Below are 7,222 nucleotides of genomic sequence, written 5' to 3'. Positions count from 1 at the left end.
CTGTTTTCTGTTTTGCAGGAATTCTTTTACCCATTTTCCTATCTTTCCCACAATATTATGCTTTCTCATTTTTTTCTCTAATATATTATGGTCTACCTTGTCAAAGGCTTTTGCAAAATCTAGATAGATCACATCTGTGTTTTTTTCATTTATCATATTTTTGTATATGTGTGTTCTCAGTTGGGTTTGTGTACTTTTTCCGGGCACAAAACCGTGTTGACCTATATTAAACAAATTATTTTTAACCAAATGATCCATTATTTTCTTTTTTATTACCCTCTCATACACTTTCATAATATGTGATGTTAGACTAACAGGTCTATAATTGCTTGTCTCTAGTCTTGATCCACTTTTGAAGATATGGGTTATATAAGCTAATTTATGTTTAACATATATCTCGCTCATATCTACACTTTGTCTTAGCATTATTGCAAGCGGCTTCGCGATAGTGTTTGCAGTTTTTTTAACAAAATCGCTGGAACTCCATCTGGTCCGGCTGCTGATCCATTTTTAATTTCGTTTATAGCCTTGCTTCATTAATATCTATATCCGTTAGATATTCAACATTTTCTTCTCTCATTTCTGTTTCATTATTCTCATTCGCAATTCCTGGTGTGAACTCACTCTTATATTTTTCTGCTAATATGTTGCATATTTCCTTTTTTTCATTCGTTAGCCGTCCTTTGATTCTTAGAGGGCCTATTTCTAACCTCCCTTTATTCATCTTATTTTGCATAGGAGTAAAGTACTTAGGGTCTTTTTTTATATTTTGAAGTTTCCTTTCTTCTAAGTCCCTTTTTTCATTTTCTTTTGACTGTATAATTTTTTGTTCTGCATTTTCTATCTTACATTTTATTTCCATTATTTTCCACACATTTCTTTCTTTAGCAAGATTTTTCTTCCACTTTCTAATTTTCTGAAATAAGATCCTTCTTTCTCTTGGTATGCATGTCTTTTGTTTATTGTTTTTCTTCGGTACATATTTTTCAACAATTTTCTCCAGTATTTTGTACAGTATGTCTGTATTTACCTGTATATTATCACTTACAAACAAATTTTTCCATTCTTTATTCAGTTCTTCATTTATTTCTGACCATTTCATATTCTTACTATAAAAATTATATTTTCCATATCCTTCCCAACGTTTTGTGCTTCGATTAATTCTGTGATCACTTGCTTTGGAATGGACTATTAATTCTATGACATTATGGTCTGAAATTCCCGTGTTATACACTATTATTTCTTTAACATAATTCACCTCATTCACAAATACTAGATCTAGGACATTTTCCTTTCTTGTTGGAATGTGGTTTATTGGTTGCATATTATGTTCTAATAGCATATCTTGAAGCTTTTCAAATTGCCTCTTATCTTCTGCGCTACTATTACTCTCTTTTTTATATGTATACATACAACCACTTTCTTCTATCCGTTCTTTCCAATCCACGAAAGGAAAGTTAAAATCTCCGGATAGGAGTATATTCCAGTCTTTATGGTTTCTACATATATCATCTATTTTTTCTATTATTATGTCAAACTCCTTAGTATTTGGGGGTCTGTAAACTACAATATTCACTAGTTTTTCAGATTCAAATTCTACCGCAATCAGTTCACATTCTGTGTTGCTGTATTTTTCACAGACTTTTCCTTGATTTATGTCTTCCATATATTGCGGTTCCCCCTTGATTCCTATTTGTTCTGCCAGATCTATAAGTTTGGAAACCCTTTATCTGATCATCACGGCCAGTCTCTTGGGAATACCATGTTTCACTTATATTTAATATATCTATTTTTTCAATTTGGGTTAGTTCTTCTAAGAACTCTATTTTCCTTTTAGAGTTACTCGTGACTAAACCCTGTGCATTCATCACTATTTTGGTTTGTGTTTCATCCCCATTATTTAATATTGGTAATAATATGGATTCTCCCATGCTTCCTTCTAGTTCTGATATGATGTTCTTTTCTTCATTTCCCGGAATTCTGCCATTAAAAAATCCAACTTTTCTATTGTATTTGCTCTTTCGCCTTCACATTTATTTTTGTGTGTATACCTGCAATTATCCCCATATCTACACCAATCCCTGGCATTATAGATGCATTCTTTGTAGTTGAGAGAGAGAGAGAGAGAGAGAGAGAGAGAGAGAGAGAGAGAGAGAGAGAGAGAGAGAGAGAGAGAGAGAGAGAGAGAGATTAACAACCATCCTAACCTCATGATCTCTGGTTCTGAAATACGAAACAGTAAACATTTTAACTGTTGTCTATTTTCCTCTGTCATATCTTCTTTTTTCTCTTTCTACATACCTGCTACGGCCCCCTTCGGTCAATCACCAGCCGTGTACATATCATGTTTAGATCCACTTAGATCTACTATGTATTATTATTATTATTATTATTATTATTATTATTATTATTATTATTATTATTATTACTTAAGTTACAACACTAGTTGGAGAAGCAGGATGTTATAATTATGCCCAAGGGCTCCAACAGGGTAGAATAGGCCTCTGAGGAAAGGAAATAGAGAATAAATAATCCACAAAAGAAATCATTAACAATTAAAATAAAATGTAACTATGTACAGTATGACGTAGAAAATAAGAGATCTGATCAAATAATGTGACTTTATTTTCCTTTCGATTTACATTGAAAACAGTAAATTAACCTACCAGGAACCATTCCATGGCAGATGCCTATTTTTCCGATCTAACATATAGAGAATCATGTGAAACTCAATTAACCAATTGGTGCTGAGCTGCCTGTTGTCGTTGGCTCATCAGTGATTCGGCTTTTGGCAAAAATACATTTATTTGAAAAGGTTATTGTGTTCATAAAGGACCAATGCATTCGGATATCAAAACTATTCAGATATAGCCATTACTTTTCGCATGCATAATTAATTCCACTAGCTGTTTTAATTAAATGTTCTCTGCTCCAATGATTATTTACTTAGCACCTGTAATTAGTATTCATTAAAGTGTGAACTGATTAAGATCACGTATGAATTTAAGCACATCCCCATAAACTGTGTTTGGTAAAAAAAAATTGTCGAGCAGATTAAACCAAAAAGTTGCATAATCATTTTCATTCATGAACCTCATGAATTATGAAAGAAATTATATACAGTTATCAAATATTTCTTTTATTTGTAAAATATTAAATGCACAAATTCTTATTCCAATATTTTTTTCCGATCGATAGGCACGTCTTCAATTACGGGAAGGAGCGACGTACGCAATGTTTACTGTTGGTATTTTGTTTGGTCTCCAGTCTCTTCGGAATGTTTGTTGGCCTTGAAGCAAAAAAAATATTCCCTTCAGCGATATTCCATGGAGAATTTGTTTTGGTTTCTTATCACTTTTATTGCCGATGTCCCGGATATTTTTGTTCGCATTGCTTTTATTCCTTTTATTGTAGACGATCCTGTTATGTTCATTATCAAAAATAACTTTTCTCACTATTGTTTTATGATTAGCCTACCATCACCATCATCTATGGTCTTATAATTATTTTTCATATTCATCCCTTATATTTTCTCCTACTTCATATGACCAAGTCAAATGGAGATAACATTTGCATGTGTACTGTACCTGTTTCATACACGCTTATACACTGTAATGCCATTGTTTTTTATCTTTTGCTACCCCCCCCCCCCCACTGATAATAGAATAGCCTGTTTAAGCTTGCCATAGCTTAAATCATATTGTTTTAATTTTTTGTGACATTTTTGCTCTCAACTTCTTGTATATAAGTTCATTATCAGTTGACTAAACTTTACTTGCATTGACCTCGCTTCTCTCTTAGTATCTAACACCAACGTTGCTACATTGCTGACCCCAGAGTGACTGCTCCGCCCTGCATTTTTTGCCCGCCGCTTCACCCTACCTTCTTTACAGTGCCGCCAAAAAACCTTACTCTTGAACACATGCCACCTCAATGAAAATAGCACCCTTCGCCAGCATGGAAGTGTTCGCCTGGTTCCAACACGCCGAAGTTTAGTTTCTTATCAAGAGCATGAGTAGCTCACGCTGCAAAGCAGACTATGTTCTTGTGGCGATCCCCAAGGACACTCTCCTTCAAAACATACCTCGTGGAACATTACTCACCATCACCTGTCCGTATAGTCGAACTTTTTCAGCTTTTTCAACAGTTTTGCTCGCCCTCACTCTCCTGCACCCTGCCACAGACAGCTATCCTTGGGAAGCGAACTTAAAGGGCACAACACCTACCTGAACCTATACACGCAGACATCCCCAATGTCGATACCTTGCCTATGAATATAGAACCAGATGACCCAAGTCGCCGCCCTTATGGACAGCTACTTCACCCCCTTCAAGACCTCCATCAACACCTCCATACCTGATTAAGAGGACAACTACTCAACACTGACTGAAGCTAATGTGAATATGGTAGACACAGACGTCCACCCCTTGACATGAAGGTGCGGCGACAAAACCGCCCACGACCAATATATGCCGCTCCTCGATCACGCTCCAGGCGCTTACTGATGCCCATCAGCCGCATATCTGCTACTATCATTCCAGATTCAGGGCCTCCCCTTTCACTAATCTTTTCTTTTTACATGATGCAGGTAGAGGTGTGCAGTTTTTGGTAAACACAGATACTTAGCATTGCCTTCTACCAAAGTCACTTTCCAGGACAAGTCGTAGTCATCCTAAGCTTGCTGATATCCACCTGGTAGCTGCCAACGGATCTAAGATCCCCATCTACTGGTACGAGACATTCACACTATTGCTTGGGTGCGCCAAATACCATTGGAAATTCCTCGATTGGAAATTCCTCTCCCATTTACACATCTTTGTTCATTTTGGCATGGATGATTAGTCAACACAGACTCATACTCCTTGACAACTCTTCAACCCTCTCCCTACGATTTCATACTCCACATGAGCACACCCACGGATGCCCACTTCTCCATGTCGTACCCGGAACTTTTTTGTCCAGAACTTCACCTAATGCCCACGGTTCCTGCCAAGCACGGTATTTATCCCCATATCAAATTGACGGGGCTACCAGTAATCATCAGGTTCAGGCATCTGGCCCCAGATCATTTGTAAGCCGTTAAACAAACGTTCACCAAAATGGAAGAAGGATGGCTCCCTGTGCCCTTGTAGGGAATCCAGTAATCTCAACCTGCACACAGAATCAGATCACTACCTCCTCCCCAACATTACTGATGTTATCTCCTGCTTGTACAAGGTAAAAGTGTTCTCCCTACTCGACCTCTTGAAGGGGTATTATTAGGTGCTCATGAACCCATAAGAAATCCACAAGACATCTGTCACCACCCCTTTCTGCACATACACCTTCTATCACTCCTGTTTTGGCTGCTGAGGCCATTTTTCAGTGCCTCATGGATGGTATCTTAGGGGACCTCCCTTTCTGTGTATGTTGCGTGGACAACATATTTGTGTTCTCTTCCTCAAAAAGGGAACACCTTAGTCACCTATGCATCACCCTTACCCACCTCTAATAGAACGGCCTCATAGTCTGGTACGACAAGTTTACACATATTGCCTACAAAGTATTGTTCTTAGGGCACCGCATTACTCCTGCAGGCGTCCACCCCCTCCCTAAGAAGGTAGTAGTTATTCAGAACTTTCCCACAACCTTGACCGTTAAACCGCTACAAAAATTATTGGGCATGATAAACCATTATCACAGGTTTCTGCCAGCCATAGCTCCCACTCTGGCCCACCTCTATGCCTCCCTCGAGAGCAAGCCAAAAGACCTGACATCGCGTTCCCTCCAAGAAGTGGCCTTTTGCATCACAAATAATGCCCTATACACAGCTGCTGTTCTCACTTTTTCTGGGCCATATGCCCCTCCCCTTACCTTTATCGATGCCAATAATCTCTCATTTGGTCTAGTGCTCGAATAGGTGGTCAACAGCTTGCCCTGCCCATTGGTCTTCTTCAGTATAAAACTGTCTATTGCAGAATCCGGCTACTCCACCTTAGTACAGATGTCTGTCACTTTTGCCACTTATTAGAAGTTACACCTATTGCATTCACATGGACAACAAGCTTCTGGTGTACGCCTTCACTCAACAGTCTGAAGCCTGGTCTGCCCATCAACACTGACATCTCTCTGCCGTGGCTGAATGCAACTCCACCCTTCAGCATGACCATGAGAGAGAATCCCGTTGTCAATGCCTTGTCGAGAAACATATTGGCTGCCATTCACCTGTGATTGGATTACAGAGCCTGGGCAGAAGTCCAACGATAAGATCCAGAACACCAGGCATGTACTATATCCTACACATCCCTCCGTTGATAAGAGGTTGCTCTCGATGACTCCTATGCCACCGTCCTCTGTGACGTCAGTAGTGGTAGACCATGATCCTGGATAACTACCCTCATGCACCGAGAGGTGTTTAAATTTATCTAAGGCCTCTCACCTCCCTCGCGCCGATCTACTGGACAGCTGCTGTAAACGAAGTTCATTAAGCACAGCATTACGAAGGAAGCTAAGGATTGGGTAAGCGACGGTACTCCATGCCAAAGTTCAAAAGTACATCAACACATGCATTCAGGAGTGGTCACCTCTCCTCAAACTCAGTATCGTTTTGCACGCATTGACGTTAACATAGTAGGTCCCCCACCCATATCACAAGGACAACATTACCGGTTTACCGTCACTGACTGCTTCACTCGGTGGCCAAAAGCCATTCCCAGGCAAACTGCAATATCCACCTCATGTATATCTGCCTTACTCTCAGGGTGGATAGCGAGATTGTGTATCCCTCTCATTTGTGTATCCAGGCATCACCATACATCAGAAAACCACCTACATCCTTGCAGTCAACGGAAGGGTTAAATGTTTTCATCACACCCTCAAAGCAGCTTTGATGTCCAGTTGCAATAACTCTAACTGGTTTAACTCAACTTTCCTTGGTCCTCCTGGGATTAAGAACGCTCCTAAGGATGCCATAGTTGTATATGCAGCGGAAATGGTGTTTGACAATCCATTGGTCGCCCCAGCTACATATTTTTCTGGGTGAAACCTCCTCTGACAATCTCCAGCGCCTACATCACGTCGTGAGAAAATTTACTCCGCGCTGCCACTTACAAGCCCCCAGCTAAGCAATACACACAGAAAGATTTACATGCCAGAACACATGTCTTCCTACTGCGCAATAACACTAGCAAGTCTCTGCTGTCATCTCCTTACTCGGGCCCCTTCCTCGTGATATGATTCGTCA

The sequence above is a fragment of the Palaemon carinicauda genome, chromosome 4 (assembly GCF_036898095.1).
Source record: "Palaemon carinicauda isolate YSFRI2023 chromosome 4, ASM3689809v2, whole genome shotgun sequence".
Lineage (NCBI taxonomy): Eukaryota > Metazoa > Arthropoda > Malacostraca > Decapoda > Palaemonidae > Palaemon > Palaemon carinicauda.
Note: the sequence above shows the minus strand (reverse complement) of the source record.